The following is a 25,967-nucleotide window of genomic DNA, read 5'->3' as shown; positions in this document are numbered from 1 at the left end:
AGGAATAACATTTTAAGCAAACTTCTCTTGAAATAGGATGCACAGTTAAAATTACAAACCCCATTTCTGAGGAAAATGGACAACCAGCTAGTGGAAGTGGGACACCTTGCACATTCTAATGCTTTTACTACCCAAGTGGATTTATCTAAAAAAGGGTGGAATTCTCAATAGGGTTCGTGCTGGGGAGGACAGAAGTGTTGTTGCTTTTTTTTTTCTTTGACAAGAGAATGCTGTTTAGCATGTAATAGAACGTTCCTTTCCTGGGGCTTTAGTAATATAATTTTTGGAGCTACTAGGGTTTCCAAAAATGCCTCAGAAACTGATGAACTGAGCTAGCTCCAAATTCACTGGCCAGTTGCTCAAACATACTATGCATTTCTTTGTGTTTAGTAGTGTTTGTTGAGTGCCTACTTGTGCCTGATACTGGGAATACTTTGGTGAAGAAAACAGACCAACACCCTGTCCTCATAAACTTACTTTCTCATGGGAAAGGACTAGGCTCACAGGAAAACAGAAGAAAGGAGACAACAGCAGCTGGTGAGTGATGTTCTCTCTCTTTTGAAGGGACAATATGCAGCGAGATGTGGGCTGGAGACATAACAGATAAAGATAACCCATGAGGGGGTCATAAAGGTGATGCCCAAGGGTTGAGGATGAATGGAGGATATGGGGACTCTGAAGGTGTTTAGGGACAGTGTCAAGATCAGATTGGATCTTGGGTCAGCCTAGTGGGGGCCAGGACCCATGTAGTAGACTGACGGCCTATAGACAGATAGTAGCTATAGGGTGGGTATATGGGAAGAAGAAGAGGGAAGTGAATATGAAGGTGAGGAAATATGAGCCTGATAATTTGGAAAGTGAGCTATAATGCTGGGTATACAGAGAGTTGAAGTTTCAATGTGGGTCCAGGCAACCTAGATAGGGCTGGGAAGCCTCTGAGCAGAGAATTTATAGGTTTGGCTCATCCCTATGTGATTCCATGTCTCTGAACATGGGGCACTGGCCCTTCTCCTGAAAAATGGGACATGACAGAGTGGAGGGCCAGCTCCAGTGCTCCCCAGAGACACAAGTGAACCCTGTGTACTGAGCACCTGACCAGGGCAAGGGATATAACGTGCAGACTCACATATATACGTGCACACACACACATACACGTACACACTCACACACATGCACATGGTCACCCTCCTTCCTTTGTTACACCAAGATTGTTCAGTGTTGCATGGGGGTGAGGTGTGTGCTACAAAGGCTGTGGTGGGGGAGGGTGTTGGTTGTGGCATCTGAAGCATAGCGGTTAAAAGAGGGGAGAAGATGGGCTGCTTTCTGCCGTCTGAGCCAAAGATCTGCGACCGTCTTGTGCCACTGGTTCAGCTCTCCACGTCTCCCAGTCCGCAACTGAACTTTTCAGAGCGAGGTGGTAATAATAGTATCAACGAAGGCAAGAGCTCTTCAAATAGCACCCAGTTGGCATTGGTCCTCCTGCAGAATGGAAAACACATTTTTGAGGTCAGATTTTTTATAGTCGGGAAGTCATTTTAACCAAAGCAACTAGCCTAGGGCTGTGTCATTTTGACAGTATAGTTTCATGTTCATTATATTTTCTTAGTGTCATCTTTCCCTCCATCCTTCGATAAATATTTATCTTGTAGTGCTATGTCCCAGGAACTGTCCTAGATGCTCAGAGGGAAAGAGGACGGGCCTGGGCCCTCTTGGAGCTTATGCTCTAATGTAAGATCAGGCCTGGCCAGCACAGAGGTTTTGCAGGGACCAAAAGGGCTGGGAGTCCATACTGAACTTTCTGGACGTGCAGCCTTTGCTCCTCTCACGCATAAGAGGCTGCTGGGCTGTTGCCACCAGCACCTGGAGAGCATGAAGTCATGAGTGTGCAGACAGCTGAGCCCCACACTGTCTGTTCCCAAAGACCAGATGCTGCTGCTTCCTGCACCCTCCTTCTCCCCTTAGGAGACTTCTCCCTGCTTCCTGCACTGGGTTTCCCAGTACTCCACAGGATAGACGGGAGGAAGCTCCACTTTGGGGTGTGGCCAACTTCCTGGGGAGACATCGATGCAATCCCACGGGTCTGGGTCTGTGTGTAAGGCAGCGCTCGCCCTAGCTCCATTTCCTGTCCCCCGCTCCTTCAACACCTGCCTTCCAGTCTGCCCAGCCTGGGAGCTCTGGTCAGCCAATTCCATTCATTGCTGCCTCCAGCCATGTGCTGAGCAGCGCTCTGGGCACTGGGGACACAGAAACAGAGAAACCAACATACCCAGTATGTGTGGAACAGACACATGGTCGCTTGATGGAGTTAGAGCCAGGGGCCCTAGAAGGCCGGAACTGGGGACACCAAACCCTGGAGGAGATGTGCCCAGACTTAAACTGATTCCATCTTTTCCTTAAGGGAGGTCCCCAGTACAGGCCCACCACAGTATCCCAGAGCCTAGTACAGAGCCTGGTAGCTGCTCGCTTAATTTTTGTTGAATAAATGACCAACTATAGCCAAGCACTAAACATGGGGGGAGGTCTTGCCTCTCTAGTGCCCTAGCTTATATGGTCAAGCTGTAGTTTCCCCTCCTCTTCCACTGCTTCAAGGCTAGGTATTGTTTGCTAGGGGTGCAGGTTGTCTAAGCCTGTGTCAGCTCCACCCCCCAGCCTTAGAGCTCCCCTGGGAGGTGCCATTGGGAGTGTGAACCCCATTTTAAAAGCCCACGGAGTACTAAGCTGCAGAATTTACCATTACCCTGCTCCGTGGATACCTGTCCAGCAGGTAGGGGTGATGGTGATGAATGGGTTGAGCTGGACCAGGTGCCCAGGCATGATCCCTAGGCATAAAGCACCAGGTAAGCAAGAAATTTGAAGGAAAGATGAGCAAGAAACCTAAGGGGAAGTTTTATGTGTGATATTACGGTAAAAAGCTACGAAGCCGACTTTTCCAAATGATCAACAGAACAAAACACATTTTGATAACCTATGTCAGAGGGAGAACTGAATTATCTTTCTTTCCTCTCTTTAGAAATGGATTTTATAGAATCCTTTTTACGTAAGGAGGTAATCAAAGAGGGTGCAGTCAGAAATGCTAAAATACCAGGGAAAAAATTATCCCCATCCTTGAGGAGTGGAAGGTTGTCAATTATTAGCAGTAATAAAAATGTTATGGTATTCTTCCGGATCTGGTGATGTTTATGTTATTTGCCATATTTTTAAATTTCTCATTTGTGATTTTTAATTCTTTAAAAAAATCACTTTTATGCCTGATTTTATATTTCTATTTCCTGTGTTTTTTTCTTGGAGGGTCTCCCACAGCCCAAATTGTGTAAGATTCAGGATCAGCACAACGCAGATATGTCTGTATGGTTCTTGACATATGTTCATTATCATTGTTATAGTCATTATCTGTTCTTTAAATGTAGGTGTTTAATAAACACCCCCGAACCTACCACCCAATACCAGGAAATAGAGGACTGGTGAATTAATTCTCCCATCCCATTTTTCTGCCTCCCCCTGCTGAGATAATCAGTGTTCTGAAATTTCTATTCATGGTTTTCTTATTTTAAAAATGTATTTACCCAATATGTGTGTTTAGCTTTAGTGTGGCTTTTTTTTTAAGCTTTATTAAAGTGCTGTTTGTGTATTTGTGTTTGTGTCTGTGGATTGAAGAGTCAATAGAGTAAAGAGGTTCAGTTCTCCCCAAATTAATATAGAGTTTTAATGCAATTCCTACCAAAAGCTCAGATAGGTACTTTGTAGATGTAGACAAAATGACTATAAAATTCATATAGAAAGACAAAAGAACAAGAAAGGCTTAAATAATTTTAAAAAGAAAAATAAGGGGCACCTGGGTGACTCAGTCCTCTAAGTGTCCGACTCTTGATCTCAGCTCAGATCTTGATCTCAGGGTCATGAGTTCAAGCCCCATGTTGGGCTCCACACTGAGTATGGAGCCTACTTAAAAAAAAAGAAGAAGAAGAAGAAGGAGGAGGAGGAGGAGGAGGAGAAGAAGAAGGAGGAGGAGGAGGAGGAGGAGGAGGAGGAGAAGGAGAAGAAGAAGAAGAAGAAGGAGAAAGAAGGGAAAATAAATTGGGAGAAATCAGTCTATATAATGTCAAGACTTACTAAATAGCCACAGCAATCAGGATCCTGTGGTATTGGTACAGGTTTAGACACTTAAGTCAATAAAACAGATAGGGGGCTCCTGGGTGGTTCAGTGGGTTAAAGCCTCAGCTCAGGTTATGATCCCAGGGTCCTGGGATCGAGTCCCACGTGGAGCACCACGTTGGGCTCACTGTTCAGCAGGGAGCCTGCTTCCCCCCCACCCCGCCTGCCTCTCTGCCTAATTGTGATCTCTCTCTGTCAAATAAATAAATAAAATCTTAAAAAAACAAAAACAAAAACAAAAACAGATAGCTCAGAAATAGACCCACGCAATGTATCTAACCTATTTTTCACAAAGATGCAAAAGCAATTCAACAGAAGAAAGTAGCTTTTTCAACAAACGGCACTGGTATAATTGTACAACCATAGGCAGAAAAATGCACCTGATCCAAATCTCACACCTTGTACAAAATTAATCCAAAATGAATGAGAGATTTTAATATAAAGCACAAAACTATAAAACTTTCAGAAAAAAAACAGAGGAAAAATCTTTGTGATGTAAGGCTAGACAGAATTCTTAGACGTGACACCAAGGGAACAAGCCATAAAAGGAAAAATTTGTAAGTTGGGCCTCATCAAAATTAAAAATTTTTATTCTGAAAAATACCTTGTTACACCCTGTGGATAGAAAACAAGCTACAGACAGAAGAAAAATATTTGCAAACCGCATAACTGACAAAGGGCTAGTATTTAGAATATCTAATGAGTTCCCAAAACTCAACAGTAAAAAATTCAAACAATCCAATTAGGAAAAGAGTGAGAGATGTGCCCAGACATTTCACCGGAAGGATATGCTGATGATAAATAAGCATGCAAAGAGATGTTCATCATAATTAGCCATTAAGGGAAAGCAAATTGAAATTTATGATGAGATGTCACGGGACTCAGGATGGCTTAATTAAAAAATAATGTCAGTGCGCAGAGACTAGGTCACTCTCATTGCTGGTGGGGATAGAGGAAGGTACAGCTACTGGGGAAAGCAGTTTGGCAATTTCTTTAAAGGCCAAACATGCAACTACCATAGGACCCAGCAATCACACCTCCTGGCCAGAGAAATGAAGACTTTTATGTTTCCATAGAAACCTGCACATGAACCCTAAGAAGAGTTTTATTTGTAATAGCCCAAACCTAGAACCAGCAGAGACACCATTTGACAGGTGAATGGTTAAGCAAATGGTGCTACGTCCATACCCTGGCGTGCTACCCAGCAATAAAAGGAAATGGGCTACTGATGTGAACAGACACTGTGTGTAATGTCCAGAAATTGAGCTGAGTGAGAAAAGCCAATCCCCAAAGGTTATTTGCTGTAAGATTGCATTTCTATGACATTCTTTAAATGACAAAATTATGGAAAGAGAGAACTTGAGGCTCTCCAGTGGTTGCCAGAGTTAAGGAGGAGATGGGGACAGGAAAGAGGAGTATGTGGCTGTCAAGGACACCATGGGAGATCCTTGTGGGAATGATCTGTCTTTAGATTGTATCAATGTCAGTATCCTGGTAGTGATACTGTATCAATGTCAGTATCCTGGTTGTGATACTGTATCAATGTCGGTATCCCGGTTATGATACTGTCGAATGGTTTTAGAAGGTGTTGAGTGGGGGAAACTGGGTATACTGGTTCTTACAATAACAAATGAATCTGCATTTAGTCTACATGTCTTGCAGTTTTCTGGGGCCAGGGGAAAAGAAGTATTGGTCAAAGTAATTAGAAAAGTTAAAGGTGCCCTATAGATTTCACAGTTGCCATAGCTGTTGATGTTGACCATGACAGTGCTTCTGGTGCTTGCTAAATACTGTGGATCTCAAAGGCTCTGGCGTAAAGGAACCAACCCTTGGCATCAAAACAAAAGACCTGGATTCAAATCTCAACTTTACCGCTTACTAAGCCCTTGACTTCTGGCAGGTCATTTGTGGCTCAGTTCTTTACTCTGCCCTGATCCTCCCCTCACTCCCTGTGCTTCAGATAGGGCTAACCCGTCCTTGCTGGCCAGAAGTGGGCACATAGCTGAGGTCTGGCGGTTCAAGGACTCATCACCAGAGCCAAAATGATTGCTTGTGGTGTAAGGCTGTGACCAAGGCAGGACGTATCAGAGTCTTCCTTACACCTTCTTTTTCTTTCTTTTGTTTGAAAAAGGGTACTTTCTTTCCTCTTTCCTCTGGGACCATGACTCTAAGAATGACACAGGAAGTGCACATGGGAGAAGAAATAACCTGATATTTTTAGGGTTCCTAGATCCAGCTAGACCTGAAGCCAGGTGCAATAAATATCCTTTTTTACTTATGCTAATTGGAATGAGGTTTCTATCACTGGCACTTGAAAAAGGACCATGATTGTCATTTCATTTAGCTATTTGGAGCCTGTTTTATTATCTATGTATAGATAAATATATTTATTTATCTATTATACAAGTAGACGTAATAATAATAATAAAATCTCACCAATGTACTTAAAGAGATCATGTACATAAGTCATTGTCCCCCTTCTCTATCCTTAACCAGTTGATTAACTTGGATAGAGTCCTAGAGAAATTTAAAACAGAATACGCTAAAAGGTCATAATTAAAGGGGACTTAGAGGTCATCCAGAACAACCATTTCAAACTTGAATTTTTTTTTAGCTCTCCCTTTTGATTTCGTAGGTCTTATTTGTTTGTTTGTTTTACAAAGAGGATGATATAACCACTTTTATTTATTTATTTTTTTTAGCACATGGTCTGGTTGGGAGGATAAAATGGCGTGGTACGTATCAAAGCATTTTGCACAAAATGGAAGAAAATTGTTATTATCTTACAAGGAGCTTGTGGCCTGGCAACAGAGATAAGGAATACTCCAAGCATCTTCTAGGCAGAGGTTCTGAGAACAGAGTGTGCACGAGAATAACCCGAGGAATAGGGTGTGCCGATCTCTTCCTCCTTACGAACCCCGGGTCGTTCTGGTGTCCTGGTCTGAGAATCTTTGTGCCAGTGACTAGAGAAGAGGGCGAGAGCATGATGAAAGGGAACATTTAAGTGCTTGCTGCTGATCACCAGAGAAGGGGTCTGTAAGAAAGTGCAGAAGATAGAGCTCATCTGAAGCCAGGATGGGCTCCTGGAAGCAGGGCTTCAGAGGCTTCTCCCAGAAGCAGACTCTAAACCAAAGAGTCAGTGCCATGGTCCTGTCAAGAGTGTGCTCCCATGAAGAACTGTTAAGGCAGCGGACCAGGGGTAGAGACAAAGTTGGCTCAGTTACAGGTGGAAACCTGGTGCCAGGGGGGCTCTGAAGGGTGAATTACATTTCCGTCTTCCCAAACAACCAGTCATTGGCTGTGGGCCGGAGGGTGGGGATCCACTTGGCCCCTTCCAGCTGCTCCTGTGGGGAGGCTGTTCCAGGGTCCAAGAGCAACTCACTGAAGGTCATGGGTGCCAGCCAATAGCAGGGAGAAGCTGGAGAAACTGGGAGAATCTGGGTGGGGCATTGGCTGTGGCCATCACTGAGGCCTGGAACAGCACCTTGAGCACCTTGATGCTGGATGCAGGACCTAGGAAGGAGGAGAAGGAGGACATGTCAGAATCCTGCACTGAAAGCACCACGGGATGGATTCAGTGTGGCCAGAGCTGCCACTCTTGGTTCTTATTTCTTGAAGAATCCAGAGCATTTGGGAATGTGACCCACCTTCCCTCCCCCCCTCCTTCTCAGCCCCCCAACAAACTTTAAAATGAATTATTTTTAGCTGTGCTCATTTGCTGTCTGTCTCTCCAGACAGGATTGCATAAGAAGGGGCTGTTTTCTTCCCCGTGGGATCACAAGGGGTTGGTTAAATTGCACACGGATGGTAAAGCCATTTACACATGGAGAAGCAGCCGGTGTGGCTTAAAGGCTTGGCAGGTCCCGAGCCTCTCGGCACATAAAGGGAAACCTGACGAATGCCGGGGAGGCAAGGTGACTTCATACAGACACTGATTTACTGCAGAGAAGACTACGCACACCCTCCCACTGCCCCTGCCTTTTCGGGTTTTTGGAATCAGAACATTTTACAACTGGAGCCTTTGCAAGGAGATCCTCTGGCCTGAACTGGTCATTATAAAGATGAGAAAGCTGAGGCCTCGAAGTGGGGAAGAGAAAGGGACTCATACCTAAACAGAGCCATGACTTGGCCCAGGCGCCATGTTGGACACCTTTCCAGATTGTTCCATTTTAGCTCCACAGTGGCACTGTGGGGTAGAATTATGAACACCACGCAAGGATACAAGCTCAGGGAGGTAACAGAAATTTTCCCAAACCTTACAGCTCTGCAGGGAGCTGAAATTTGAACACAGGCCCATCTCTGTTTTTCTTCATCTTCAGGGTAAGTTGGAGAATGATTTTCTAGCCAGCCACAAAAGAACCTGTGTCTGCAGCTTCTAACTCAAGTGCCACAGGGCAGGGTACCATTCCTTCTCTTTACTTCCATATCCCATTTACTTCCATATCCCACTACCTAGAATAGGGCCTGTAGGTGCTCAGTACACATCCATTGGATGAGTGAGTGGAAGCGAGAAAGACTTTAATGCACGCCTTCTTCATAGAGCTACCTGCTTCCTGAAAGGAAATAGCACCATCCCTTGGGGTGCTCATGCTAGAGTTGATAGGAAGAGATGGATACATGGAAAATGCTGGAAAGGGGGTCTAGGTGACAGAAACTCATAGGAGCTAGTGTTGTGCAGATGGGGCTGGGTTCAGGGCAGCTTTGGGGGAAGGGGTGTGTATTTCACCACTGCCCTACCGCCTCCAGCCCCACCTACGCTCTGGCCACGAGGAGCTAGTCCTCATGCTTTCCCAACCAGGGCTTGGTCTGAAATAGGCTCCTTCAGTGTCCACAGTACCACCAGCTGTCACGGATCAGTCTGAGTATCATCTCCTACGGGACACCCCTGCTGATCCCTTTGGCTGGAAGGGGTTTCTCCCACCCCTTCCAGCACCCTCCCGTTAGCACCTGACCGGTGCCTCTCTTGTAGCATAAGATTTCTCTCCTTTACTGATCCCTAAGATGAGCGTCAGGGTCGCCACTGTAGTTCCAAACACTTGACAAAGAAACTGCACACACTGAAGCTCCCTGAGTGTGTGACAAGTGTCAAATAGATATGGAGGTGGGTACTGTACAACAGGGGTGCCTGGTGGCTTCAGAGCAGGCACTTGTCTGCCCGATGTGATTCAGGGAGTCAAGGATCCAGCTCCCTCGACTCCAACATTCCTCAGCGTGGTGCTGCCCCTCACGTGGACTGTGAAACATACACCGCTTTGAATTACAGTCCAGGGGGTGCATGGGTGGCTCAGTCAGTTAAGCGTCCGACTGTCAGTTTCAGCTCAGGTCATGATCTCAGAGTGGTGGGATCGAGCCCGGCATGGGGCTCCATGCTCAGTATGGAGCCTGCTCGAGATTCTGTCTCCTTCCCTCTACCCCTCCTCCTACTTGCACATGCACTTGTGCTCTCTAAGTAAATAGATAAATAAGTAATCTTTTTTAAAAACAGAGCTTTGAATTAAGGTAGAGGTAGGAGGCCTCTATTTACTGCCCACCCCCGCAGCTTGCCCCTACCCCCACCAGCTAAATAAAGCCATTGGCTTAATTTCAACTCATGTATGGAGCAAGTAGCAACAAGTGAGGTCCCTATTTGGTACCTACAGTTACAAAAAGGGCATCTGACTATAAACACTGTTGGTATAATAGCCTAGAGAGGTGGTTCTCAAACTGTGTTCTGAGTCACCCTCAGGGTTCCATAAACAACTTGTTTTCTATCTCTCATTGGTTTTATGTCTCTCTCATTCAATTTCTTTGAATGAGTCTCCCAATAAGAAGTTTATAGATCTGTTAGATGGAAACATCACACCCTGGGCCCCACCTGCCTGTCTCTGTCTGGCTATCTGGGTTCCTTTGTCACCAAGTGTGCCTGAACCCACAGAGCATACAGTAATCTGCCTCAAAGCCCACACTTCCAGATCGTAGGCTCCTGGAGGACAGGCACTGTGCCTTGCTCATTATGCATTCCCCCAGCATCTGACACAGGGCCTGCACCCAGAAGGTGGTGGTTAAGTGTTTCTTCTTTAGTTCTTCACTCAAGAGGGGGAAAAATTGATATATTCAATGATTGGAAGTCTTGGAACATTTGGTAAAATTATTGATGAACTTTGGATGGAGCACTATGGAGAAATGGCTATGGGAATATGGGAAAACCAAGTAAATGGTGGGGGGCGGTCAGGAAGAAAGTCATTATTAAATTAATCCTGCCCCTGGCTGAGCTTTGCCCCCACATTCTGCCATGTGAGTTCATGTGTGGGTGGACAAGCAGCCTTCATGTCCGTGTTCCATCTGCAGCCCTCCAGAAAGCATCCAGCTCTTGGCTGCCCCCAGGGGCTAGGGTCGTGTGCGCAGAAGTGTGGACCCTCCTTGAAGAGAGAGCTCCGGAGAAGACTCCCTGAAAATGGGCACGGTGCCGTTGAACCAGAGAATGTGGCACTCCGAGAACTCCAAAACACGGTCTAGAGGGAGGCAGTCAGAGGGAACCCAACTTGAAGCCCAGAGCAGGCACCCCCAGGCCGGGACCTCAAGGATGAACTGCAGGGGGAAACAGCTAGATGCCAAAGGAAGTAAACGCAGTCACTACCTCACCCATCAGGAACAACTTCTACAGAGGGGTCATATTGGGAACAACTGCCTACGGACTTGACTAAAAAACTGTGCTTTTGAAAATATGGGAGCAAGGAAGTGGGAGAGTCACAAGTGAAAGTGTTAAATCTCCAGCTCCTGCGATAGGAAGCCAAGAGATTCTTTCGAAAACAAACAAGAAATCAAGAAGTTGCATGATAAGCCCACATCTATATCCCTTTAAAAATATGAAGGTCAAAACCCGAAGAGCTATAAGGATGAAAAGCTGGTGCCCGGGGGAGAGCAGCCCAGGGTAGGGGCAGAGGGCCGCTGTGTTTGGGGTCTTGTGCTACTTTATATGTGTGTGTGTGTGGGAGGTGGGTACCTTAATTAAATAAACACTGAAAAATTAAAGGCGGGGCTTTGGTAGCCCTGGGGAGGTGGGACACACATGGTGAGACTCAAAGCAGAGAGGCTAGGGGAGGCCAGGCCGGGGGGAGGGGGTGCAGGCCAGGGCCCGTGGGGGAAGCTTTCCAGGGGAGGGGCACCAAGGCAGGGCCCGAGTAAGGAGCTGCAGGTCTGGGTCCCCAGAAGACCCAGTGTTGGGGATCAAGGGGTCAGCTGAGGACAGAAACAGCATGGGGCAGGCAAGGCAGGCGTCCCGGGCTGGCCTGGGAGTGAGGCATGGGGTGTGGAAGAGTTCAGCCTTGCCCTGGCTGTAGCCACAGCAGTGGCCAGCGAGCCCCTCCGTCTCCCCCCCTGGTTGTCCAGCCGGCATCTTCACCACAGCTTGGGAGGGGGCCCGGTGTTTTTACGGCCAGTGGGGGGCGGGGGGAAAAAGAATCCGGGGAAAGGAGAAGGAAAATGATGAAATCGAATCTGGCCCTGAAATAAAAATAGCCAATAGTTGAGATTTTTAAGAAAAAGGAAAAACAAAAACAGCATTTGGTACATGAGTCACCCCAAGTTCTCCCAATTACCAGCTTTTAGCTTCCAAAGAAAGCTTCCGACCGAGGAGCCTCGGAATGTGGGTGGTGGTGAGGACGGGAGATCCGACCCTTCCTGCCAACCTCACGTTTGGCTCTTTGCAGTGGAAGCTGTCAGCCTCCCTGTCTGGAGCCGAATGTCTCCCCTGGCTGCTGGGTGCCAGAGAAAGACCGGTGACCTGGGAGCCGGGGGCCTGGTACAAATCGTGTTCCTCCCGAGGCCTCAGTTTCCCCCCTGCCCCAGCGAGAGGCTGGGCTGAATGACATGAACGCCCTTCTGGTTTCCACGCCACCTGCCACGCTCCAGGTGAGGTGGGAGCCACAGGGCTCACCGTGGCTGTACCCTGGTGCTCAGACCATGCCAGTATATTTCCGGGGCGTATCGTCTCGTCCACGGACTGTGAAACAACCCCAATCCCTGGCAGGGGGCTCCCATGCGGAAGACGGGATGCCACTTTGGGGAGAACACCATCCCCGCTCTGAGGCTGGAGGAGGAAGAGAGTGCTATGTGTGGGCCCACCTGGGCTGGCCAGGGAGGCTTCTTGACGTGGTTTCAAGTTTGGAAAGTGCGATGGCAGACTGCACTCTCAGGCCGGTTCAAATAAGGGAACCAGGAGCAAAGCGGAGGACCCGATGACTTCCACGGAACTCCCTGCCCCGTGCCTGACTTCCGGGCAATCTCAGCGGTCCCCTTTCTTCCCCTTCTGGGTCTGTACCCCTTGCAGCATCAGCACATGCTCCTCCTCTGTGAAGCAGGGGCTTCCTCGTTTCCAAGGGTGATATATGCATGCTTGGGGGGCCGGTGGGAAGAGAGAAGCTAAGGAGTGCGGGGAGGGGGTGGCTCTCATTTCCGTCTGCAGGGCTGAGTGCTAGAGGAGGGTGGCGATGTTCTGGGCCCTTGGACAGTCTGGTGGCTGCGAGCTACGCTGGGTGAGAAGCTCTTGCTGAGCTCGGTTTACCTGATATGCTATGTTTACCTGGACGAGGACCTCATGGCCCCGGGCCTGCAGCACGCTATCCTACAGACCCCTATGTGCTGCTTCTGGCCTTCGCTGATGAGACCCTCCTCTCGCCCACAGCCCCTGCCTCTAACTAGAGCAGTCACCTTGCGTGCAGGGAATGGACAGCCCCTCACAGGGTTTCATGAGCAGATCTTGTGGAAGGGGCGACTTCTGGAGATGTGTGCAGGGGGAGGGGAGCTCACGGAGGATGGGGCAGCTGCAGGGGCTCCTGCCGAGGGCTTGTTCCACTGGAGACGAGGCTGTCAGGGCACAGAGCAGCAGAGAGAAAGGTGGAGGGGGGATCTGGAGGGCAAAGGCTAGCACAGGGGTCATTTCCGGGCCTCAGCTCCCCCATTTGTAAAATGGTGGTGATAACACCTGTGCCATAGGGCTGTTGTCAGGATTCAATGTATCAGTCAGTATCTGGATCTTGATCTGTGGCTTAGAACAGGGCCTGGCACAGAGTACATGATGTGAAGTGTTTGCTGTTAGCTTTGTCTGTACCACACTCCTACCAAATGGGTTCCCGTCCTCTAGGCACCCAAATTTCCTTTCCCCCTTTCACCCAAATCTGTCACCCTGTAGTACTCACACTAGGGGGTACACAGCTGGTAAGCCTGTGCACTTACCTCGGTCTGGGGGCATTTGCCTGTTAATAGAACACACTGCCTTCGCCTGCGTGTAAGGCTCTAACTCAGAACCCCCGGTCCTCTGTAGCTGATGTGATCGCCAGTGAGTGGTCTCCTTGTCCATCCTATGCTGAATAATAACAACCAGCAGGGAGAAAGAGAAAGGGGATTGGGTGAAGGCAGAGTTCCTGCGGGCCCCGCCCAGGGAATGAGCTAGGAGCATCTGACAGGAGGAGGAGGTCAAGCTCCACTGGTTGGACCCTTGCCGGTTCCCGGAAAACCAGCCTGGACCCTGAGCTGGCAGAGTCCTCTGAATGAGGCCCTTGCCTTCGAAGCTGGGGAGAGCACCTGCGGCGGCCAGAGAGAGGGGCCCAGAGAGCGGGGACCTAGCCTTATCACCTAGGAGACCGATGGTGAGGCCAGGATTTAAGCCAAGAGTCCTGATCCCAAGGCCAAGGTCCTTCCTTCACCCTGCACCATCCACTCTCAAAGTACACACCCTTGAGTGGACAGAGATGTCCCTGGGCAGTCGCCTGAAATCATCAGTTGGCCCGGAGCTCGGCCTTTCAGCCAGAGGGGAATGTGTGATTCAGGAGAGGCTCCAAGTGTGACTCAGGCTGAGAGTGTGGACTCTTTGGGGGTACTGAAACCTTTCCTGTTCTTAAGTGCCATCCATGGTGGGGACCCTCTGGCCTGGGCATGTGGCCTTGGCAATGACTCCCAGCTCCCACCTACAGAGATGCCCTCCAAATGGGGCCACTGTGGATCTCAGAACACCCCCTCCCCTCCCTCTGGGCCCTGGGTCACATGCTCTGGGACAGCATGAGCTGAGTGTTTATACAGTGTTTGCTCACAATAGCAACAAGCCCCTTCTTCCTTCTGCAGCCCTTTGATCATAAAATGCCGTCACACTAGGAGGGGCTATAAAGTAGCTTGCAGCAGAAAGCATCCAGACAACAAGCCTAGGCTCCTGAAAGCTCTGGAAAACAAGCTCAGACTCAAGAAAGCATCCCAAAAGCACCACACTTGGGCTCAAGCATGTGCACAGTCCTAGGCCTTAGACCCTTGGTGACAGCGTCCATCTTCCTCTGCCACATCATAACGCCTGACCCAGCCTCACTCACACCCAGGTGACCCCACTTCCAAGGCTGAGAAGGGGAGGCCATGGGGGCACCGAGGATCTTGGCGACACAGGTGAAATCTCACAGCATTAACTTCGAAAGCTTCTTAGTTTTGTGTGAATGTGAGTTTTCTTGCGGTCTCGGTTTTCAGCAGATTCTCACAGAGAATCTGTTAGTCAGGATAGACTGTGCAATGCTGCAGTAACAAAGAATCACAAGACCTCAGTGGCTGATGGCAACACTGCATTTTCAAAGAGCCTTGTTAGAGTCTATCTCCTGTTCCTATTCTCCTTCCCTAACACCCAGCCGCCCATCTGTGTGAAGACAAACTGAACAACAAAAGAGAAACCCAACCACACCGTTTTATCAGCTTATCTTCTGCACGGTAGGCACAGAAAGAACCTGGTGTCTTCAGAAGTGCTGTCTCATTTGATCTTGTGAAGCTCAGGAGGAAACTGAGGCCCATAGCCACCCAGGTGGTTGTGTAGCCAGAAGCTGGGCTGGGGTTTAAACCCAAGCAGACCCCGGTAGCTACAGCGACCAAATCCAACCCCACGCAACCCTCCACCCATGATGCCACTAGTCCCAGAGTCTGTATTGGGCTCCCAAGTTTACACAACATTTTCATTCATTCAGTGACTATTTCTGAGCCCCTGCTGTGGGCCGAGGACCATTCCAGGTGTTAGGGTTCAAGCAGTGAATAAAATCAACGTGGGGCACAGGCAAGGGGAAGGAATGGATTGGGGGTGGTAAAGAGAGGGTAACTGGATCCAAGGCTGATCTGGAGACAAACCTCATGGACAGAACAGCACCCGGGGATGCAGGCTCCGTACCCACGAGCCAGAGCTATCCTCCAGGTTTCCATAGCAAACCAAGCCACTGCCTCCCCAGTGTGGGGGGTATGGCTGCCCAGAAAGAATTCTAGGGATTGTCCTTGTGCTGCTGAGCCTCAGCTAATTGGTTTTGTTCTGTTTTGTTTTTTCCAGCTATGGAAACACATTCATCATTTTGTCTCCAGAAGCCTGGAATCTGCTTTAGAGAAAACGCTCCCCAAATGGTTATTGAATGAATGAGTGATGACCCCCCCCCCACCCATGGGTAAAGCCCTTCCCATTCTCTGGGCCTCAGGCTCCTCATCAGTTCACAGAGATGTTGTCTAAGGGCTCCCGAGTGCTGGCATCTGGTGACTGATGTGACAGTAGCATGTCTGGGTGGGGGGAAGTCCTGCTCACCCCAAAGGGACCTTTGTGTCAGTCCCCATTGCTGGCTGCGGGGCGATATCGCCCAAAGACAACTGCTCCCACAGCTGCGTGCGGATGAGCCCCTGCAGCAACGCTGTGGCGTCCCCATGGCGTCGCTGTGGCGTGGTTGAGGGAGGCTAGGGGAGCCGGACTTGGGGCTCTGCAGCCAGGGCTCACAGTCAGACGGGTGTGACTCCAGAAGCAGAGACAGGAAATGTCTTTCCCCAAATACCTCTTCTGCTAGTGCCTGAAATTCCACCATTTGTGATTTATTCCATTGGGGTCAGCACTGTGTTGTTTTGTTTTGGTTTGGTTTCGGTGAGCCCTCTTTATAAGTGCTAAAAACTTCGGCAGAGGGATAGAGTTTTTACACAAAATTCCATGCTTGATTGCCTTTTATGTGCCAGTGCCTGTAGGGGAGAGGGGACAGTGGGGGCCAGATCCAAAAGTGATAATGAAGACAATACAGTTACCGTTTATTGATTACTGTTTATTGAGCATTTACTATGTGATGCGCTCTGCATATAGGCTCACTTAAGCCCCAACTACAATTCTGTGAATACCAATTTTGGGCCTCATTTTAAAGATCAGGAGACTGAGTCACGGGGAAGCTAAGACATTTGTCTAATGTAACATCACTGAGTCAGTCCTTCCGGTTTAACTACTACACTACAAACCTGTTGGTTGTGGGGAGTTATAGGTAATGGGGAAAAGATCTGGAAGTTGAAGGGAATCAGTGCTAAACAGATGCATAAAACAGTGGGCTATGGCAGGGTACCCATGCACAGTGATCAGAAAGGCTGAGATTTTATTCCAGTTCATTCTTGAGGGATGGGAAGGGTTTCCATAGACTGAGAAGGAAAGAACACAGTAAAGCCCTGGAGAGTTGCCAGGCCACTCTGCCTGATGAGTTTGCTAAGATGGAGGTCTTCTCCTGTCCTCAGGCTCTCCTGGCCCTCAGGCCTTTGGATTCCAAATATAATACCACACTTAGAGCTGTCTGGTGGTGTTGGCATTAGGATGTTTGGAGAATGCAGCAGATAGAAGAAGAGGGTTAGTTAAGTGGGTTAGACCACAGAAGGCCATGGAATTTGGCAATGGGGAGCCACTGAAAGTTATTGCATGGTGAGATCCCATGAAGTTTGTTTTCAAATACTCTCTCTGTTGAGAAAAGACACAGACTAGAAGTGGCTAAGAAGATCGCATGCCTAAATGGAACAGGGCACCGTAGACAGGCACCTGGAACAGAAAAAGGACGTCAGTGAACAACCGAAGACATCCAGACAGGTATGGAGGTTAGTGACTAGTAAGGGAGGTACCAGTGTCCACTCATTGGTTTGATAAATATCTCCTAGGATGTTAGCGATAAGGGGAGCTAGGAGATGCTATAAGAAAATTCTCTATGCAACATTTGCAAACTTTCTGCAAGTCTGAACCTCTTCTCAGAAAGAAAGCTTATTTCAATAAATTGAAAACAATTCCCTCTGCAGGCAGCATGGAGGGTGGAGTTGAACTGGGGTATCCCCATGGTCATGGTCGTGAAGACCTGAGCTCAGCAGGTGGCACAGGACAGTGGGGGGGCCAGGGCTGGATAACTGGCTGGATGTGGGAACTGAGCTGGGGGCTTGGGTCAGAGGTGATAATCCAGCCCTGAGCTCAGGGCCAGGCCCGGAGGAGGCCTAAGAAAGAGGGTAGGTTGCAATCGACCAATCCGGGCAGTGGGGACAAGGGGAGCCCCCAGCCCCCTACCACTCTGAGCATCACACCACTCGGATCATGACGGCGTGTCCTGGGTACCCAGACTCTTTGCAACACTGCTTCCCAAACTGCTGGTGGAAAAGGATCAGGTTTTTGTTTTTTGGTTTTAAAAATATACATCCAGTCCAGTGAAGATCAGTATTTTGATCTGCACCCTGTTCAGGGAAGCAAGTCCATCATGTGCTTGGCTGTCAGGCAGTTTCAAAGCACTCTACACGTTTCCGAACGCTTCCCCTCCGTGTGCTATTTTTACTTCATCAGTGCAAACACAGCTTGTGGGCCATACTGTCCACTTTAACCCTCATGACCACCCAAGCGTTAGGATCTATGATTCTCATTGTACAGATGAGAAAACTGAGACTCAAAGAGATTTATTGCCATCCGAGGTCACGCGGAACTAGTAAACTGCAGTGAGCGGAGATTTCATCTGTCCCCACTCGGGTCATACAACCCCGTCAGGCAGTCCTGTGGCTTGACCTCTTCTCGTGCCCTTCAGATTGTTTTCAGTGCTCTTCATGCCTTTTCCCTGGAGGCCGAGTCATGTGTTACTTTGACTCAAGAAAAGAAGGATGTAGGGGGGAGCGCCTTTGCCAAAGGTGACCTCACAGCCCACGTCCCCAGGGCGCAGCGGCAGGAGTATGCAAGGAGCTCAGAGCCAGGGGGACCTTGCCAAAGTGGCCGGGAGCACTGACCCTGACCCAGGCATCATTCCTAGGGCTCTGCTTCTAACACAGGCTGGGAAGGGAAGGAGGACGGTCCCAGGGCATCCTGCCCAAAAACAATCCCCTTCATGACCCCAAGTGGTACTTAGCAGCAGCTGCTAGCAACAACAGAACATTGGAGCACCTGCCAGGCAAAGGGCAAAGTGTGAAGACATTCATTTGTGTTTACTTTTGCTCTGTGGAAAGATCGAGAGGATGCAGTCTTGGGTTTTTTCTTCTTTTCTGTATCCAGTTCTTTCCCACTCTGAGACTGAGTCTGGGCTTTCGGGCTTTCTCTCCTTGGGGATATTTGCAGAAACAATAGAGAATGGATTTGGAACATTCTCCTTTCCAGGCTTCTAAGAAAGCCTGCGCTCACAAGGAGCTGGTGCCAGAAAAGGGGGCAGGCAGTGCCCCTGGGACAGGTGAGGTGTCAACAGACAGTGAGAGATTCCAAGTTCTCGGGAGAAGGGCTGGAAGCCAGGTTTGTGGGCAGGGGAAGCTGAGGTCCAATTCCTGGGGCAGTGACTGATTTGTGGGCTTAGGGAGATTCATTCATTCATCAAATATTCACCAAAAACCTACCTGCACATGCACCTGTCTAGGTTCTGGGCACGTACCCATCTGGGTTCTCATGCAAATGAGACAGATTTCAGGAAAATGACAATACGCTCATTTAATAGAGTAGGAGTCTCTCCTCTAGTCCCTGGCTGTGATCATCCTCCAGCCGCCGATTGCTCGACCTGTCCCACAGCAGGACACTCTTGCCCAAAACTCCGATATTCTGTGGCTCTGTCTCGGCAAAGGATAATAGTGCATGTTCCTTGCCAGAGCACGCCAAGCCATTAGAATGGAATAAACTGGACCAGCGTGTGAACCCCCGCTTGCACACACCCTTGGTACCTACGCCTCACCTTCCATATCTGGGCTCACTCAGCCCAGCACATCCTTCCCATGTGTTTTGGGCTCTGGCAACACACAGCCCTTCCTTACAATTCACTTGCAAGTCTCTGCTCCCATCCTTATTCTGTTTCCTCTGCCCCAAGTGGTGTTCAGATTTCCCGTTCCTCATCATATTGAAATCTTACAAACCTAGCCTGAGACCCGGCTCCCATGTCACCTCCACTGGGAAGCCTTCTCTGATTTCCCTGGTCAGGATGAATGCTTACTACTCCCAGTTCCCAGCCAGCCCGACTCACAGTACTCACTATACCCTCCTCACTTCCCAGCCAACACTGTGTTTCTTCTGCACAGCACACGGCTCTCCACCACTCTCCGGCTGGTCCATGCTGCAGTGCGCCGACCACAGATGCTGTCCTCGAGCCTGCGCAGCCCCTTTCTGCTTGTTATCACCTGGATAACAGGTGTACAAAGGCTCAGCGAGCACGCAATTCAGACGCGAGCAGGAGCACACAGGCTCCAAAGGGGATGGCCGGGGGAGAGCCTCAGGTTATGCGGTTCATTGAACTGGCTGGAGGAACATCCCTTGTTTTGAAGGTTAGGGGCTGAATTACTCATAGGTTCATGGGGAGCAAACAAACGAAAGGGGAAAAGCAATTACTGACTCCTAAAAAGGACAAAAGCTATTTGAAAGAAAACATAATCATGGTACACTCTGTGTATTATCTATATAATCGTAATCATGTCAGTACTGAACAGAGATTTAAGTAAAAATGGTGATACAACTATATTGAAGGGACAAGAGTTTGGGAAATGTGTGAGTCTGTGACTGCATGCGTGAGTGTGAACAGACTTGTGTGTGTCAGAGCCGGGAGGCAGGACTAAGAGAGCAGAGTTGTCATTTTGTTAATAGCTAATGTCCACAAAGGAAAAATCAAGAATTGGAATTGTAAGTCTGTTATATAGAAATAGGAAGGGAAGGACGCCTGGGTGGCTCAGTCATTAAGATTCTGCGTTTGGCTCAGGTCATGATCCCAGGGTCCTGGAATTGAGCCCCACCTCGGACTCCCTGTTCAGCAGGGCCTCTGCCTATCCCTCACCCGCTCCCCCTGCTTGTGTTCGTTCTCTGTCTCTCTCTGTCTCTGTGTCAAATAAATAAATAATCTTTTGAAAAAATAGGAAGGTACAAGCACCCCAGAAAGTGTTCAAAATGGTTGCCCTATTTCCAAAATCAAGGTGCTGCTGTTTTTGCTATAAATTTGTTTTTGCTGGAACTATTTGACTTTATAAACCTAGGCACATACGTTGCTCTAGTTAGAATTCAAATTTCAATTAAACAGTTTAAATGCAGGTGAAAGACGAGTTGACTGCTACCACTCCCCCATACATCTGTCCCCATCACCCTGGGGAAATAGCGGTGGAAGGGGGGTGCGGTCTGCAGAGAGCGAGCCCTCGGCCTTTAGCCCTCAGGGCAGTGGGCTCCATAGGGAGCGGTGTGGGGGGAATCTGCTGGGACCCAGCTGCTGTGTCTGGTTCTGTTTTCTTGTCATGCCTCAGAAGCATGGGGTAAACCTCCCCTCATTAGCTGGGGTGTCTCCTGTTGGGTGGGGCTCATGGCAGGAGCCATTAGGTGGAAGGGTGTTTCGGGAAACACTTGCAAACTGGGGACAGGGTGTTTGTTTTTCCTCTGAGACCCAGACACTTCTGGTAACCATTGTTCCCAAGTGTGGTTTTTTGAAAACTTATTCTTTTCAAATTCCACGGGCAGCCCAGACTGATTCGTCCGTCTAGGAATTTGAGGAGCCAAGAGCAGAAATAACATTTTATGAGAGAAGGGGGATCAAAGGCAGCACGCTTTCTGCAGAACCCACTCAGGTCTTGCACTTTGGGGATCACACCTCATTATGGTCCCCAGCTGCCCCAGGTTGCTTTTTAACAAGCTGCCTTCCTGTGTGCTTTGGGTTTTGGTCAGCATTTTCCAGGCAAACTGCTGTGTCTCCTGGTGCTGGGACAAGTCCCCAGTGACCCCAAAGAGGGATCCCATATGAGGGATCTTGTACTCTGTCTGACAGTATACCTAGGTTTCCCTTTTGGTTATTCTTTTCCCCCTTAAAACAATACCTTTGACTTCTCTAATGCTTTGCGGAGCTAAGGTGCTCAGCACCTTAGCTGATTTATGTTCTATCAACATGGGACTAGCAAGGATTATTGTTTCCATTTTACAGGTGGGGAAACTGAGGCCCAAATCAGTGAAGAGACTTGCCCAGATCACACAGCTAACAGGGCAGAGTTGGGAGTTGAACCCGGGGTCTCCTGAGGCCTCTGCCAGGACTTTGCTCGATGCTGGGCACCTGCAAACTTGCCAGGCCCCAGCTCCAGTGGGGCCGACCGTGCACCCTCCCCAAGGCCCAGTGTGGGGGCTGGCTCACCTGCGGGCTGTGTCAGATGCAGCGTGTCCAGGCCTCTCCAGTTCCTGTCCCCTCCCCAACCACAGCCTCTTTAGCCTAGGGCCTGGATTTCAGCTGTGACCACCAGCCGGACAATCTGAAGCTAACTCCCTCTAGAAGGTGAATGAATGCCACTCAGCACCTCCTAGGTCAGAGAAGACTGCGTCAGGATTTGATGGTAGGTGGCAATCCCAGCTCTGTCACTGGACAGCCGTGGCCTCGGGCAAAGTTTAAGGCATCCTGGGCCTCAGTGTCCTCGTCTCTAAGACAGAGGCAGTAATTCTTATCTCAGTAGGAACTGACAGACCAGACAACTAAAGTAACTTACCAGCTGTACAAAGGAAAAGGATGGTGAATACCAGGTGTAATTGTAACAACCATAGTGCCACACCTTTTCTATGAGGGATCCAGCCTTCTCCCTCTCCACAGAGGGAATACTAACCCTCACAGCCACTATTTGACTTGTCCAAGCTCACACGGTGAGTGAGCAGAAGTTGCAGGTCTGGACCTTAGTTCCGCTGTACTCCAAGTTCAATATTCTTTCACTGGCCAGAAGTCAAATATTTTCCTCCCCACGTAAATACCCGTCTTGTGCCTGTGTCGGCGCACGTGGCTCAGTTCTCAGAGAGCAGGTGGCTCAGAAAGTCTTTCTTCAAAAATGGCCCTCTGAGGGGCGCCCGGGTGGCTCAGTCAGTGAAGCGTCCGACTCCTGGTTTCAGCTCAGCTGTGGATCTCAGGGTAACGAGATCGACCCCCACATGGGGCTCCGTGCTCAACGGCGAGTCTCCTCGAGATTTCCACTTCCTCTCCCTCTGCTCCTCCCTCTGCTCTCTCTCAAATAAATAAATAACTCTTTGGAAAAAAAAAAAACACCTGTCAACATATGTTAGGATGCTTTTGATGGCAAGTAACAATTCATAACTAAAGCATGAAGGAAATACGTGGGATCCTGCGGCCAGCAGTCCAGACTCCAGAGCTGGTGAGTTTGGGCTCAGTAACGGGGCCAGCAATTGGCAGGATGGCTGAGACATTTTCGGGGGCTTCACAGGTAGGATAGAGCTTACGGAAGAAGGGAGGGTGTTTCCTCACTGGTGTCGTTGCTTATTAGTGAGGAAGTCCAGATGCAACCCCTGTGACGAAGCAGCATTCCCCTTGTATCTCATTGGCCAAAGTGGCATCACAGGCCAGGACTAAGCCCAACACTGACAAAAAATAGGGAATTGCCAAGACTGACTCAGGCTAATCAGCATCCGCCCTTGAGTGTCACCTTCCAGAACACATGGGCAGGTGAGCCCCTAAGCAAAATCAGGGTTCTGGCAAGGACTTAGAGCTGAGCTGGGCAGTAAGACTTTCTGCAATAGTGTAAGTGTTCTGCGTCCGTGCTGTCTAATACGACGTAACGTGCCTACCATCTGGGGCTTGGCAGGTCTAGACGGTGTATATGAGCGTGTGGGTGGGCACGCGTGTGTGTCTGTCTGTTGGATAGGTAGCCAAGAGTCTGCTGCAGAGTTAATGAGCTTTCCCAGGAATACTTATATTCTCTCTCCCCCAAAATGGAAAGAGAGGCTCATTGCAGGTCATAAACTGGTGGGTAGAGGTGGAAGAGGAGAAGCCCCTAGCAGCCTCCCCAGGTGAGGACCCCAGAACCTCGGAGGAGGAGCCCCCACTGAGCAGCATGGGCTTCCCCCTCTCGGGCCTGCCACCAGGACACCCCAGACAGAGGGCAGAGGTCCTGTGCCCTGCCCTCCTCATGTGCTTTCCGGCTCCCCTCCATTGTCCTCTCTGTTCTCCCTTCTGCTGCCCCCACCCCTCGTTCTAACCCTCCTTCTCCCTGCTCCCCTCCCCTTCCCATCCCTCTGCCTCTTCTCTCCTCCCTCTCACTCTCTTCTCCCTTTCTTACCCCCACTTCCTCTCCTTTGTGTCTCATCAGTCCACCAGGTTTTAAACTCTGGTCAAAGCGTTTCCCCAAACCCCTTCTCTTTCCCGGATTTTCCAAATCCTGCTCACCCCGTCTCCTTTGCCCAGCTCCTGCCCTTCTTATTCACTGGGGCCTTTCCTAGCAGGTGCCACTCACTTTGGAAGAGGAGCCTCCTGCATATACACTCCCTGAACCCCAAGCAATGAATCTGACCTTGAAAATGCCTGAGCCCCAGAGCAGGACCACAGCTGTACCGGAGGAGCAATTTAGAAAAGGAAAGAGGCTTTCTGGAGGTCCTCAAATCACGGAGTGCAATAGGAAGTGGGGGACACTTGGGGCACACTCCAGCGAGGACCCGGATGCTAGATAGAGATAACCCATCTCTCTGCATGGCCCAGGATTCCTGGACACCCCTTGGGGGTGTGAGATGAGGTAGGGCCTTCTATCTGGGCCTGGGAGTCAAAGGCCAGGAATGGATCTTCCTAAGCAGGGTGGAAGCAGCTTGAAACTCGCCTCCATGGCCCCCACCCCATGCTGGCCTGCAGCGGTTTCAGCAGGTTTGGGCACAATGGGAGCGCAAGCTCAGCTGGCCTGTGGGCCCTTCTCCTTCAGCAGCTGGAACATCTGGTCCAGGTGGGAGAGACAGGCTCCAGGCCTCGTGGGCTGGGACCTAAAGACTCTCTCCCTGTTTCCAGCAGGCTGGAACCTGGCCTGGTGCTGGGTGCCCTGGGCTCCCCCTTGTCCTGGATGGTTGCTGCTCCCTACTGAGACCCCTACTCTCAGAGGGCTCCTCCTATTTCTAAAAGCTGAGAGTCCTGTCCAGGCCTAAGCAGCTCTCCGGAACGAGGGACGATTCCACCAGATTTCTTTCCAGTTTCTCGTCTTTGCCGTGTTTTTAAGGGCAAAATGCCATCACCCAGACCCTTTCAAAAGGCCCAAAATGGCTTTCAAATGGGACAGAAAGGGGCTTCTGCGCTCCAGGAAAATCCTCTATCCCAAGTCATAAACAGCCTGGGTAACCCTACCCCAGAGCTCCTGCTCTGTAAATGCTGGCTTTGTTCAGGGAAGGGGCCTGGGAGAGGGATCAAGTCTGAATGCAGTGATTGCTTTCCCTCCTGGGGTCTGTGCGTGTGGGGAACGCCAGCACCCCTCTGCCGAGCAGCGCGGCCACCCAGGTGGTGGTGGACAGAGCTGTGACCCGCCTGGGCCCTGAACACAGAGATGGGGGGTGGGGAGTGTGGCCCTGCTGTAGGGCTTTCTTAAAAACACTCTTCAGCTGCGAGGCAGACCACCTCTCTAAGCAAAAACGCCCAAGTTCCTGGGGCCCTGCCTCACTCCGACTCCTCTGTCCATTCCTCTCACCCTCCTTCTGTTGCAGTACTGACCCTCTAGCCACATGCCGGGACCCCAAACCCTCCTTATCCCCTTGCCTCTCTTTAAAATGTCTCCTCCTCATCTACCTACCTGGTTCTGGGTTTCTATCAAGGTCTAAATCAAAAGCTGCCCCTTCCTTGAAGCCCTCTCAGATTTCCATTGAGCATTGAACAATTTCCCTTCTGACCACACGTTTGTCAAATATGGTAGAATGAATCAGAGTCTGCCTTACTTTAGTGTTCACTGTACATGACTGTTATCTTACCCGCATATCTCTGGGTCTATCTCTCCTTCCTGCACCCCACCCAGTGCCGAGCAGTGTCCCATTTCAACTGGGTCCTCAGCCCCTTTGTCGAAAATTGTTTTTCAAGACCACTTAAGGGTAATACTAATAGCCAGTGTTTACTGAGCACTTACTCTGTGCTGGCTAAAGTCTAAGGATTTTATGAGCATTAACTCATGTACCCTTATAACAGGCTGTGAGGTAGATACTGAAATCATCCCATTGTACAGATGAGAAGCTAAGGCACAGAGATATTGTGTAACCTGCTCAGAGCCACAAGCCCAGGAAGTCCAGGTTCAGAATCCATGCCCTTTCACCTCCTGCTTCCCCTCTCAAGATGCTTGTGAGCATGGGGTCTGACTGGTGGCTTTAGATCAGGGCTGCACCTTCCCTATCTGGGTGACCTTGTTGAGATCACTTATGTAACTTCATGTGGAAAACAAGGCAAAGATAGTGTCCATATCACAACGTTGTTATAAGAGTCCAGTGAAAGAAGGTGTGCAGAAGGGCTGTGCACAGGACTTGGCATAGAGAGGGCACGTTGCAGAAAGTACTCTGAACTTACTATCCCCTAGCTTAAAGAAGGATCCTGGCCATCCACTCGTAGGCCCAGGCACTGAGAGCCGGCCCAGGCAGGCACTTGGCCAAGGACTCCTGGGATGAGCCCAAGTGTAAGGACCGGCCCTGCCCAGGACCCTGGCAAGGTCTACCCATGTGGCATGGGGCGGGGGAAGGTCAGGGCTGGCCCTGCCACCAGGCACTTCCCAGGCTTGCTACACAGTACCCCAGAAACAAGCCACCCTCATTTCCACAGAACCACAAAGGCAAAATTCCAACATCAGAAAAACAACCAATCAGC

The 25,967-nt window shown here is 49.6% G+C and overlaps 1 long non-coding RNA gene across 2 annotated transcripts; it reads left to right on the top strand.

Moving 5' to 3' along the window:
• The first annotated feature begins 475 nt into the window (after positions 1 to 475).
• On the top strand, positions 476 to 15,567 carry LOC122893165. 2 transcript variants are annotated; one of them, XR_006381591.1, is made up of 4 exons: positions 476 to 537; positions 6,855 to 6,887; positions 11,841 to 12,042; positions 15,473 to 15,567. It is a non-coding gene; the product is annotated as an uncharacterized LOC122893165 (long non-coding RNA). The 2 variants fall into 2 exon arrangements; XR_006381592.1 differs by lacking the exon at positions 11,841 to 12,042.
• Positions 15,568 to 25,967: the final 10,400 nt, after the last annotated feature.

This window comes from Neovison vison, chromosome 13, assembly GCF_020171115.1.
Source record: "Neovison vison isolate M4711 chromosome 13, ASM_NN_V1, whole genome shotgun sequence".
Lineage (NCBI taxonomy): Eukaryota > Metazoa > Chordata > Mammalia > Carnivora > Mustelidae > Neogale > Neogale vison.
The sequence above is the reverse complement of the archived record's forward strand: the minus strand, read 5'-3'. Positions and strand labels throughout refer to the sequence as shown.